The 14,325-nt window shown below is 38.0% G+C and overlaps 1 long non-coding RNA gene across 1 annotated transcript in view; it reads left to right on the forward strand.

Moving 5' to 3' along the window:
- Gm26629 (predicted gene, 26629) overlaps positions 1-4,808 on the forward strand; it is a 101,256-nt gene extending 96,448 nt beyond the window's left edge. Inside the window, exons 6-8 of the long non-coding RNA NR_166832.1 lie at positions 1,184-1,465; positions 3,071-3,240; positions 4,181-4,808. This is a non-coding gene — a long non-coding RNA (predicted gene, 26629). The remainder of the gene's footprint in view (positions 1-1,183; positions 1,466-3,070; positions 3,241-4,180) is intronic.
- Positions 4,809-14,325: the final 9,517 nt, after the last annotated feature.

A 14,325-nucleotide genomic window follows, 5' to 3' on the forward strand; every position in this document is an offset into this window, starting at 1 on the left:
CCCCTGCTCACCAACCCAACCACACCTGCTTCTTGGCTCTGGCATTCCCCTACACTGGGGCACAGAGCCTTCACAGAACCAAGGGCCTCTCCTACAATTGATGGCCAACTAGGCCACCCTCTGCTACATATGCAGCTGGAGTCGTGAGTACTACCATGGGTACTCTTTGGTTGGTGGTTTAGTCAGTGGGAGCTCTGGGGCTACTGGTTAGTGAATATCGTTGTTCCTCCTAGTGGGCTTCAAACCCCCTCAGCTCCCTGGGTCCTTAATCTAAATCCTTTACTGGGGACCCTGTGCTCAGTCCAATGGTAGGCTGCATGCATCCACCTCTGCATTTGTCAGACACTGGTAAAGCCACTCAGGAGACAGCTATATCAGGCTTCTGTCAGCAAGCACTTGTTTGTATCTACACAAGTGTCTGGGTTTGGTGACTTTATAAGGGATGTATCCCCAGGTGGGGCAGTCTCTGGATAGTGATTCCTTCAGTCTCTGATCCACACTTTGTCTCTGTAACTCCTTCCATGGGTACTTTGTTCCTCCTTCTAAGAAGAATCGAAGTATCCACACTGGCTTTCCTTCTTACTGAGTTTCATGTGGTTTGTGAATTGTATCTTGGGTATTCTAAGCTTCTGGGTTACTATCCACTTATCAATGAGTGCATATCATGTGTACTCTTGAACTGGGTAACCTCACTCAGGATGATATTTTCTTTTTTTTTTTAAAATTTAGTTTTATTTGTAATTCATTTTTTACACTCCATATTCCAATCCCCGCCCATTCCCATCCACCCTTCAACTTTCCACATCCTGTACCTCCTCACCACACCAATCTGTGTGGCTGCTCAAACCTCCACCCCACCTGAACTCTTAACTCCCTGGGGTATCCACTCTCTTGAGGGTTAGGTGCATCATCTCTGAATGGACATAGACCTGGAAGTCCTCTACTGTCTGTGTGTTGGGGACCTCTTATCAGCTGGTGTATGCTGTCTGTTTGGCGGTCCAGTGTTTGAAAGATCTTGGGGGTCCAGATTGATTAAGACTGCTGGTCCTCCTACAGAATAGACCTTCTTCTCAGCTTCTTTCAGCCTTCCCTAATTCAACAACGGGGTCAGCTGCTTCTGTCCATTGTTTGAGTATAAATAACTGCATCTGAGACTTTCAGCTGCTTTTTGGGTCTTTTGCAGGGCAGTCGTGATCCCCTTTTGTGAGTGTTCCATAGAAGGTTCTTCAGAAATTTGGAAATAGATCTACCTGAAGACCCAGCTATATCTGTCTTGGGAATATACACAAAAGATTCCCCACCAAGCCAAAGGAGCATGTGTTCATAGTGGCCTTATTTGTGACTGCCAAAAGCTTGAAACAACCTATATGTCCCAGGACAGAAGAATGGATGCAGAAAATGTGGTTCATTTACACAATGGAATACTACTCAGCTATTAAGAATGAGGACATCCTGAGTTTTGCAGGTAAATGGATGGAACTAGAAAATATCATCCTAAGTGAGGTAACTCAGACCAAAAGGACATGCATGGTATGGTATGTACTCACTAATAGGTGGATATTAGCCAAAAAATATATATAGAAAACAGAAAAGAAAAGAGGAGAAAAGAAAAGAAAAGGAAAAAGAAAGAGAAAAAGAAAAAGAAAAAAAAGACCATACAGAATACACAAGATAAGGTCCACAGAATTCAAAAGGGTCAACAAGTTGAAGTGCCTAAATGAGGATGCCTCAGTCCCACATGGGATAGAGAAGAAAGCAATTATAAGTTGAGAGGGAGGAAGGGACTTGGGAAGGAAAGTGGATGGGGTTGGGGGGAGTGGTGGGTAGAGGGAAACCTGATCAGGTGTTGGGTGAGGGAAAAGGACTGAAGCCCTGAGGGCCAACAGAAAGAATGTAAACAGCAACCTCAGGAAATATGGATGATGGAAACTTAGCTCTCATCCTCTGGAATAGTATCAAGTGCTCTCAACCACTGGCCCATCTCTCCAGCTCTAAAAACTTACTAATGAATAACATGTTCCCTGGCACATCATATTTCATTTCCCAGCAGAAGGCCACAATGAACTTTCATCAAAGCAAAGTATCATAATATCTTATTCTAATAAATGATTCCTTTTATATTTATGATTAGTCCTTTGCAACCGACAATTTTAAAAGAAATCATACACTTTTGTCATTGCAGTATCAAGCAAATCCAGATTCACCTTTGGCCTTTTTCAAAATGTATCTTCTGTAATGGTTGACAATAAGTCTGGATAAAACTTGAATAAGGATATATTTTGCTGTTGCCTCTGTGTACAGCTTCCTCACAGTGCCCTCAAGACAAAACTGGAGAAAGTGGAAAGAGAGAGAAAAATGAGACCACTGCTACCTTGGCTGTCATTGCATATGAAAGCTGGCTAGAGGCACAGAGGCAGATTTCTGGGTGGAGATAATTTTGGAGCTTATGGAAAGTAAAATAGAGCCACTAGACCTTAAATATATGGTAGGAGTTAGGAAAATTACTTGATGGAGAATTACTAAGATCTATAGAAAAGAAAACCGGCAATTTACTACAGAAGGACACTGAGGAGGGTCAACGGGCACACTTTAAGTGGGCAGTAAAGCAGAATGAAGCATCCAAATTACTGGTCCTGTCTCTCCTAGAAGTTATTACCAACTATGGTGACTTTTCATGCACTTCAAAGAATTTGTTTCCTAGGAAAGAACTAACAAAACTGTTTAAAACCACCAGCTCTTCTGAGAAATTCAAAGATGGAAAACTATCTTTTTTTTTCAGCTCATATGGTGACCATGCATTCAAAAAATATATTTTATGCAAAATTTTCATACTTTGTTTTGATTAACTTCTCTAATCTTTCCCAATGCTTCCCACATTCTCCTCACCTCCCTACCCTCTAGTTTAATGTTTTACCCCTTTCTTTAATCTCAAGACAAACAACAAACATCCAACAAGAGATAAAATAACAAACCAAGAAGCATACAGAAACCCCCCTGCAATTTATTTTGTGTTGTTTCTTGAAGTTATCCTGAACCTTAGCTTTCATGATCTTTCCATTCTCCCATATAGTTCCCTGAACCTTGAAAGGGAGGGTGTGATATCCCGTTTGGGGTCCCGGTGCTGCAGAGTCTCCTGCTCTCTGTCCATTGTCCACTTGTGGGTTGCTGTGGTCAGCATCTGCTTTGAGAAGAGCCTTTCCTGCTAAGGGTTGTGTGAGGTGCTTATCTATGTGTATAACGGTATGTTATTAGGAATCATTTTATCCCTGTGTTCCCTTAGCAAAATCGTAATAGTAGGATTCTCCCTAGATCTATATACTCTCAGGATTTTGGCCACTTGAATTATGTCATATATGGCCTCTTTCTAGTGGAATACCCCTTAAATACAGGAAAAATGTGAAAAACTATCTATTTTAAGTGAAGCTGTACAATAAATAAATGATTGCCAGTAAGATGTTATAATTAATAATAGCTGGCTTGGAATCTTTTACAGTGTGGACTGTACTAAGTATTGTGGCTGCTTTATTTAAACACAAATGCATTAGAAGCAAATGACCTTTTCTATTCTACTGTCTCACTGTCCTGTGTAGCCATCCAAATTCTTTTTCTTAATTACACACCAGGCAGAGGTTCTTGCTTCTCAAAGATGTTAAAAAGTAAAGCATCCATACACCGATCCTCCTTGCACAGATATCATGTTTCTATGTGTTTGCAATTCTCTTTTAAATGCTCTAGAAGCTTATCAGTGCTTTACTTTTTTATGTTTTCACAAGTTTTCCAGATCCATTAGAGAATGAACTGTGAATTTTGTTTCTTAAATGTCCTAAAAAAGTAGAATTCAAGGAGAATAAATATTTGTGATCATTTATGGATTATTGTGTAGCTTAGATATAGTTCTTTCAATAGCTTGGAAAATATATTGTCTTATCCTAACAATTATGTTAATTAACATATTTTATGTTTCTGGTTCTTCTACAAGTGGCAAAGCTGGTTAGCATTCAGCCAATGATGTCATAGTGGTTTACCATAGGGGAGAAACACATCTAACAGGTGTAGTTACTTATCTCACTCATATATGCCTACCACATATGAGTTTGAGTCTACAAATCCATGTGTCCAGCAGAATTAGAGCAGTATCCCTGTTGTCATTGCCATCATCATCATCTTTTGTTCTCCACAGGAGGAGTGTTCTAGAGCAAAGATGTCCAGTTATATGTATGTGGGAGAGCTGATTCGGAGCACAATGCCCTGATGTTAGTGTTATGCTGGTAACAGAAAGTGAGCAAGGTTTGTTCCCTGTATTCACGCTGCTTGGATGAATTCCTGAAGATCAATGCTGAGTCTTGGACCTTTGGTAGCTGTCCTCTATGAAGGCATACAGTCCTTGCTTTTCTTGGTTGGGAGTTTTCTGGAGCAAAGATTTAATCATTTGCTGTGCATGTTTCACATTCTTAGTTCTGTGAAGGTGTTGGATTCTACGGTTGCATCAATTGGCTTAGTTAGCCAATCTGCTGACATATAAAAACATATAACTGTGCCTTACAAGCCATTTTATGAACGAAGCATCCACTGAAACTTCTTTTTTATATCTGCCTTTAAATTTATTATCTCTTTTTACGGTTATTTTTGATACGTTTTGTAAAGTTTGTGAAGATTTTCACATAACCGAACCTTCATAATATTTCCTACAGGCTTCCTGTTATCTGTTTTATTTATTTCTGTTCTGATCTTTATTTTCTACCTTTTGCCAACTTGGAGTCTTCATGTTTTAGAATAAAGCAATTTTTTCTGGTTAATAGACGTGTAAAGTAAATGTGTTTATTCATGAGCTTTCTTCTTTTTGAATGTCAGCGTTTACTCCTATTAACTCTTAACATTGATTCTTCTCCTACATTTCATAGTTTTTATATGTTATGTTTAATATTTTATCCTTAGATTTTAAGAAATTCTTGTCTTGTTTCTTGTTTAACCTGGGGGAACTTTTAAAGGTTGTGTTGCTCAGTGTTCACAGACTTAGGGATATTCCCATATTCTTGGTGATGCTATGTCTACTGTTATTCCATTTATGAAAGTCATAAATATAAGATCTTAAACTATAAAATCACAGAAAGAAAATATAGGTGCAAATTTCCAGCCTATGGGTCTCTGAAATTATCTTAACATATTAAACAAAACATAAAAGTTAGCTTTGTATGAGGAGAAAAATGAATATCCAATTGAAAAGGGCAAAAATTTATTTGGGAGAAACATTTATGAGACATACTTTTAAGATGGAGTTAACATCCATAAGCTGCAGGAAGTCATGGAATTTGAGTAAACTAATCAAGGATTAATCTCATTAAATATTAGTCAAGGATTTAAATAAAGAATTTCAAAATAAGCCATGAAAATGCACAAAATGGCAGTCTCTACATGGTCCATCCTTTTATCCAGATATAGCTGTCTCTTATGAGACTATGCCGGGGCCTAGCAAACACAGAAGTGGATGCTCACAGTCAGCTAATGGATGGATCACAGGGCTCCCAATGGAGGAGCTAGAGAAAGTACCCAAGGAGCTAAAGGGATCTGCAACCCTATAGGTGGAACAACAATATGAACTAACCAGTACCCCGGAGCTCTTGACTCTAGCTGCATATGTATCAAAAGATGGCCTAGTCGGCCATCACTGGAAAGAGAGGCCCATTGGACATGCAAACTTTATATGCCCCAGTACAGGGGAACGCCAGGGCCAAAAAGGGGGAGTGGGTGGATAGGGGAGTGGGGGTGGGTGGCTATGGGGGACTTTTGGTATAGCATTGGAAATGTAAATGAGCTAAATACCTAATAAAAATGCAAAAGAAAAAAAAAAGAAAATGCACAAAATGGGGGCTGGTGAGATGGCTCAGTGGGTAAGAGAACCTGACTGCTCTTCCGAAGGTCCGAAGTTCAAATCCCAGCAACCACATGGTGGCTCACAACCATCCGTAATGAGATCTGACTCCTTCTTCTGGAGTGTCTGAAGACAGCTACAGTGTACTTATATATAATAAAAATAAAAAAATTTATGAAAGAAAATGTACAAAATGTATGTAAAAGTTGTTCAATGTCAATAATGTCAAAGAAAAGAGAATTAAATCCACAATGGGATATTACTTTATACCCATTATGTTGGATATTTCAATCAATCAATCAATCAATAAAACAAAACACTGGCTGGTTTGTGTAGAAAAGTGAAACTTTAAGCAGCACTTACAGAAAATAGTACAATAACTCCTTAACAAATTAAACATGAAATCGAGAAAAACCCTTTAGTGAGGAAAGAGTTAATGGAAATGAAGTCAGCATTTTGTATGGCCAGTTGCATGTCTAGTTTCTCTTTTAGCGTTATCTTCCGTTGCTTAGAGGTGAAGATAGTCTAAATTTTTATTAATGGATGAGTAGACTATAAATATTGTGGCATATAGATGTTGTCAATGGAACATAGATCACCTATAGAAGGAGCATGGCCAAAACCTGAGGATATCCAAGTCAAATAGTCTGATTTGGAAGAAAACACACTCTATGCTGTCATCCATATGTGTGACTCTTTCAGAAGTCAAATAAATACAGAGCAGAACAGTATTTACTCAGAGAAGGAAAATATGGAAAAAGGTAATACAGTGAATATGTTAAGTGCAGACACAGAAAAATAATACACGAGGGGAACAGTAATACAACGTCACAAGTATTTTATGAAAAAGACCACTTAAAATAATTAGTAAGACATTCTTATCACCAGTAAAAGAATAGCTGCAAAGTGTGGTAAATATCTTTGTTTGTTAATTGCAGTCATATTTTTCACAAGATCAATATGTAGTAAAACCTCCATTTTGTACCTTTGAATATATGCAATCAAATAAATGTTGAAAATATGCATAAAGCAGAGTCATTCAACTCCTTGCAGATGGTATGATGACTCATAATTCAGAACAATGTACCACGTCCAAAAATAAATCCTCAAAAAAAATCACTAATAGTCTCCTTGAAGGTAAGAATGTCCTTTAGTCTATGCCCCCATTATCCTCTGTGTCTATACAGATGCTTGTCAATCGCATAAACTTAGAGGCAGCCGCCAGTACTTAAATAACAGTTCAGGCTTCTGTCTATACTAAAGGTTAGTCAAGTGTGACACTGTAATTTTATTTACACATTTCAAACTTATGTGCCAAATATTTTGCATGTTAAAAATCGTTTGTGAACAGACATACTTGCACTTCAACATCTGGACCCACTGGTAAGCATGTAAAGACATGTGAGTCAGCAGGGCTTTACTTTCCAGTTATTTCTCTCTGTTACCATTACTCTATTAAGTAAGAGTGGAAAATGTTCCAACTCAGCATATTTTGAGAAAGATAACAAGACTAACTAATAAAGACTCCAGGACTATATTAAAATAGGTTAAAAGCAGGACTGTAACTCAGGCCTGTTAAACGTTTTCACATATGTATATTATGGGTGTTTGGTATTGCTCTCTGAAAGTGTCCTTTCCAAGTTCAATTTAAAATATATTTATCTTGCAAAGCTTCTGTAAGGCAAAGGACACTGTCAATAGGACAAAACAACAACCAACAGATTGGGAATAGATCTTTACCAATCCTACATCCTATATAATATATATATATTATATAGGATATATAAAATATATACAAAGAACACAAGAAGTTAGACTCCAGAGAACGAAATAACCCTATTAAAAATGAGGTACAGAGCTAAACAAACAATTGTCAACTGAGGAATATCGAATTGCTGAGAAGCACCTAAAGAAATGTTCAACATCCATAGTTATCAGGGAAATGCAAATCAAAACAACCCTGAGATTCCACCTCACACCACTCAGAATGGCTAAGATCAAAAGCTCATATGACAACAGATGCTGGTGTGGATGTGGAGAAAGAGGAATACTCCTCCATTACTGATGGGTTTGCAAACTGGTACAACCACTCTGGAAATCAGTTTGGCGGTTCCTCAGAAAATTGGACGTAGTACTATCTGAGGACCCACTAATACCACTCCTGATCATATACTCAGAAGATGCTACAACATGTAATAAGGACACATGCTCCACTATGTTCATCGCAGCCTTATTTATAATAGCCAGAAGCTGGAAAGAACCCAGATGTCCCTCAACAGGAATGGATACAGAAAGTGTTGTACATTTACACAATGGAGTACTGCTCAGCTATAAAAATCAATGAATTTATGAAATTCTTAGGCAAATGGATGGATCTGAAGAATATCATCCTGAGTGTGGTAACCCAATCATAAAAGAACACACATGATATGTAGTCACTGATAAGTGATTATTAGCCCAGAAGCTTGCAATACCCAAGATACAATTCATAAACCACATGAAACTCAAGAAGAAAGCAGCCAAAAGTGTGGATACTTCGATCCTTCTTAGAAGGGGGAACAAAATACCCATGGAAGGAGTTACAGAGACAAAGTGTGGAGCAGATACTGAAGGAATGACCATCCAGGGACTGCCCCACCTGCGGATCCATCCCACATACAATCACCAAACCCAGACACTTTTATGGATGCCAACAAATCCTTGCTGACAGAAGCCTGATATAGCTGTCTTCTGAGAGGCTCCACCAGTGCCTGACAAATACAGAGGTGGATTCACACAGTCTATCATTGGACTGAGCACAGGGTCTCCAATGAAGGAACTAGAGAATGCACCCAGGAAGCTGAAGGGGTTGCAGCCCCATATGAGGAACAACAATATGAACTAACCAGTATCCACAGAGCTCCCAGGGACTAAACCACCAACCAAAGAGTACACATGGTGGGACTCATGACTCCAGCTGTATATGTAACAGAGGATGGCCTAGTTGGTCATCAGTGGGAGGAGAGGCCCTTGGCCCTGTGAAAGCTCTATGCTCCAGTGTAGGGGAATGCCAGGGCCAGGAAGCAGGAGTGGGTGGATTGGTGAGCATGGGGAGGAGGTAGGACATAGGGGATTTTAAGAGGAGGAACCAGGACAGGGGACAACATTTGAAATATAATTAAAGTAAATATCTAATTTTTAAGAAAGAAAAAAAAGAAAATATAAAATTGTAAATTCTGAAAAAAAATCAGCTTGCCATTAGATTTTCTTCCTATTTTTACATTTGTTATAAATATGTCAGTTTAAAGGTCTTTAAGTGTTTTTTGTAAAAGAAAATGGCATCTTGTAACTTTCTGAAATAATCCAGAGTCGTCAATTGTCATTCATCAATATTTAGTATTCTTGTAATAATATAGGATCAAAGTAAAATGAGACTGCCATGAGTGTATTCACGGCACTGTTGTGTAATAATTGGTCTGTTGTGGTTGTAACTTGTTAAGTAATAAATTAGAACATATGATTTTGAGACCACTAAAAAATAGTAATAAAATAAACTGACTCCTAAAATAATCCATTTATCTCTCATTTCCATTTATCTCACATTTCCCATTATGCTACATGGGTTTGTGTACGATGTAAAAACTAAACAGAAGCACTTGATATCATGTGAAGCCACTGTTCCCCTTATTTCTTCAACAAGGATAGATCTCATTAAGTCTTATTCTTGGTCCTCATAGTCTGTGACTTCTACACATAATGGGTATTGATGCCAAGTAGTTATGAAGATACAACTGATTATAGGATGCCCTATATAAGTTTTTGGCTTGCAATAAGTGATTCCCCCCACAGTAAATAACACCCCATATCTCACACACACACACACACACACACACACACACACACACACACACACACACACACACACACACACATATATATATATTAGATAGATGTGTGTGTACCTATATATGGATAAAAAACCATAATATTTGTGAAGATGAGAGTCTGAGAGTCAAGGGCAGGGTGTGACTATAAGCAAAGCACACCACATCAGTGGGCAGCCATTAACTCTGAGAATACTAATTGGACAAGTCAAGAATAAGTGATGGTGATATTGGAGTACTCAGCCCTCAATAAGACAGCACATCACTCCATCCAAGATTCAGGTAACATCTTGGATGGGTACACATAAAGAATTTAAGAGCCAAGAATGGGGAGATGGCAGCATAAAGATGTTGTATCCATGACACAGCGTTTGCTCTTATGAATTTACTGCACCTATGGTCGTTTGCAAAAGGGTTGGTGTTTATAGATCTCATCTTGGATTAGGAATGTCCATTGATGTTTTATCCCTTTCTTAGAATCTATTTGTGGTTTATGTTTTCTAGTGGAGTGAGTATTCCTTTCTTCTATGATGTAGCCACTGAAAGTTACCATTTCCAGTAAATAACCTCCTACCCACACTCTGGCAGGAAACTCTAATGAAATTCGCAGAACGAAGCCAGGATAATAGTGGGACTTATTGGGAAGATTCCCTGGAGAGAGAGGAGGGCTAGAGAGGAATTAGGTTTAAAATATCACTAAAATTTATTATATAAATATATGGAATTGTCAAATGTTAAATTAAAACCATTTCCATCGTTTCAGAAATTTAAATTAATTTCCTAGAAAAATAAATGAATAAAGTGGCCTCCAAAGTGGTGAAGAAACTTGAACATTGTTTGAGAGGAAGTAATACATTAAGCACATATAAGAATATTATTATAATATGATATGATGTTGGAGGAGCCAAGAGTTCTACATCTTGATATACACTGACATAATTCCTCAAACAAGCCCACACTTACTCAAACAAGGCTACACATACTTAATTGTGCTACCCCCTAAGGGCTAAGCATTCAACACATGAATCTATGGGGTTCCACCCTCTTCAAATCATCTAAATCTATTTATAAGTGTGCTTCCGAAGAACAAGACTGTTCAAAGAGAAAATGTAGACATGTTTTCAATATTTCCAAGATCAGATTATCGTATCCAGGGCCAGAAAGACAGCACACTAGCTATCTGCTAAGTCTGATATCTCAGTTTGATCTCCTGGATCCTCATGGCTGGAGGAGAGGACCTAGTTGGCCATTGAGCTTTGATCTGTACATCTGTACGGTTGCATGCATTTATGTCTGTAGGCATGTACGCACAAATAAATAAATGTACTTAAAATAGCAGTGGGACCAAAGGATTTAACATGAAGCCAGATGATCTTCCAAATATATATATGGGAGATAGTTATTTATAGTTTATAAACAAGGTTATGTTGTTCCCATAACATAAAAATTTAAGGTACCTCTATATGAAAATGTTTCAGAACACTAAAAATAAATATGTAAAAACACAAAACAATTATATGGCTATAAAAAAGATATATATTTGGTTATTTTATTTTTATTAGTAGTATTTATATAAAATTTAAATAAAATATACTTTTATTATGTACTCTTCCAACTCTGCCAGATCCTCCATATCTCCCTACCCAACCAACTTTATGTTTTCTCTCTCAAAACAATAACTAAGAAATAAAGAAACATCAAATAACTACAATAGACAATCAAAACAAAAAAGCAAAATACCACAAGACAAAAAAAAATGCCAAAACTAAACAAAATAATAATATACATCCACAAAACATAATATTGGGTTCACTTTGTGAAGACGAACTAATCCTAGACATGGTCTTATCTTGGAGTGAGGTAACCTAAACATTCAAACATGGTGTGTCCTCACTTTTAAGTGGATATTTGCCATAAAGTACAAGATAATCACAGACTCAAAGAAGCTATGTATCATGGAGGACCCAAGGGGGATGTTCTTAAATCTCACAGAGAAGGGGAAATAGAATAGCCATGGATGGAGAGAGGGAAGCGAGTGGGTAAGTGGCTGGAGAGAGGATTAGGAGCAGAAGACAGAGGAAGAAGAGGGAACCGGTCTCTGGAATGAACTAGAAATCTAGAACACTGGAAACTCCCAGGAAACTATGAAGGTGACCCTAGCTAAGACTCCTAGCAATGGGGAATATGGAGTCTGAAACAACCATGTCCTATACCAGAAAAGAATTCCTAAGTTGGGACTGGGACAGAAACCCAGCCACAAATTCTTAGACCCACAATATTTTCCTGCCTGTAAGATGTGCAGGGGTAAAGATGGAGCAGAAATTAAGGGAATGGCCAACCAATGACTGGCCCATGAGACCCATTTCTTGAAAGAAAGCCCACCTCTGACACTATTAGTAATATTCGACTATACTTGCAGACAGGCATATAATGTAAATGTCATCTAAGAGGCTAGGCCCAGCAGCGGACAGAAGCGTGCTGCCCCCCTTGTCCTCTTCTTCCTCAGGGAGGCCAGGCAAAATGCACACAGGCGAAGAACACACCCAGGAAAAGTTTTGGAGACCTTGCTTAGTGTATTCGTGGCATGTGTACTTATGCCACTGGGTGGTGGTCTGGGCCTTTAAGGCAAGGTTTTGTGTCCGTGTTCTTTTGGCCAGGGCAACGGTGATAAGAAACTTCATCTACATATTTAGGGGTGTAGGGTACAGGAAAGAAAAAAATTGATAAGAGCAATGAGTGAAGCCTGATAAGTGTAAGGGTAGTAAATTCCTGGTAGCATTGTTGGTGGGGAGCTGGCTATATGGTACCAGGTTAGGAGGGGGGAGGTAGCCAACTCCTGGTGTCCTCATATTTGAGGTATCAGAGGATGAAACTCCCTCCACCCTTCCTCTGTAATCCTGGGATTTATGGTCCCAGCGGAACATAGGCAAAGACCCACAGACAAATGTGAGGATGAGCTTGCGAAATCTTATGGAAGAGTAGGAGGAAGATTGAAGAAGCAATGGAGATGAAGGTTACCATAAGAAAACTGAACAAATCAAAGTACCCAGGCCCAGAGAGCGCACAGATACTATTACCAAACAGAGCATGGAAGGGATGGACCTAGGCCCTTGGCAGGTGTGTAACGGTTATACAGCTCTGTCCTATTGTTGGACTCCTAACAGTAGAAGCAAGGGCTGTATCTGAATCTGTTGCCTGCTTTTAATTCCCTCCTAATGGGGTTGCCTGTCAGGCTCTTTAGAAGATGCTCTACTGCAACTTGATATGGCAAGGGGGCAGAGTTGATATCCATGGGAGGCTTTCCCTTTTGTGAGAAAAAAAGGAAGGCAGAAGGATGTGGGAGGAGGGTAGAGGAGGGGAGGAAAGGTGCTGAGAGGAGGCAAGGGAGAAGATACAATCGAGAAATTGTATTGTAAAATAAATGAAAAACTATGAATTTGCGAAAAGAAGAAAGTTTAACAGGTGGCATCTACGTACAGTCCTTCTCTTTTGGGTCTAGGTTACATGACTCCAGGTGATTACCCACAAATTTCATTTTCTTTTTTAAATATTTCATTGCATAAATATATCAAACTTTCATTACCCATTCATCAATTGATGGATATCTAGGCTGTTTCCAGTTTCTGGTTATTAAGGATAGAGTAGCAATAAACACGGATGGACAAGCATCTCTGAAACAGGAAGTGGAGTACTGAGCGTACATGCCTAAGAGATATATAGCTAGATCTTGAGGTAGATTGATTCTCAGTACCCTAAGAAATTGAGTTTGATAGTTGCTATATGAGTCTGTACTTCTAACAACATGAACAAGTGCTTCCATTTTTCCTTATCCTCAACAGGATGGGTCCTGGTTGTTTTATTGATCTTGGCCTTTCAGACTCTGATAAAATGAAATGTCAATAAATTTACATTTCACTGATGGCTAAAGCTATTGATCATTTCTTGGTTTCCCAGCTCTTTGTGTTTTAACTTCTTTGAACACTCTACTTAGCTCAGTACCCCATTTTCAAAATTGTGCTATTCATTTGTTTTCTTGACCTTCAGGTTCATTACTTTGTTTCTGCTTATATATATATATATCATGTGATACATATGCAAATATACATACATATATGTATACATTTGACATTCTTTTACATGATATATATATAACATGACATATATGCATATACACAAATGTATATATATATATATATATATATAGCCACACAGTTATATATATATATATGTATATATGTGTATATATATATATATATATATATATAGCCACACAGTTATATATATATATATGTATATTTGTATATATATATATATATATATATATATATATATATATATATATATGGAGAGAGAGAGAGAGAGAGAATGTATATATTCTAGATCCTAATCCTTGACCTGATTGTAACTTGGTAAAGTTTTTATCCCATTCTGTGCAGTACCACTTTTCAGAAATGATGCTTTCCTTTGTAGCACAGAATCTTTTCAGTTTCCTGTGGTCTTATATAGTAAATTTTGGTCTCAATGTCTTTTCTTTTTTGTGTTCTATTCAGAAAGTCTTTTCCTATGCTGATGAGTTCAAGTTTATTCCCCATT

Source organism: Mus musculus, chromosome 19 (genome assembly GCF_000001635.26).
Source record: "Mus musculus strain C57BL/6J chromosome 19, GRCm38.p6 C57BL/6J".
Taxonomy (NCBI): Eukaryota; Metazoa; Chordata; class Mammalia; order Rodentia; family Muridae; genus Mus; species Mus musculus.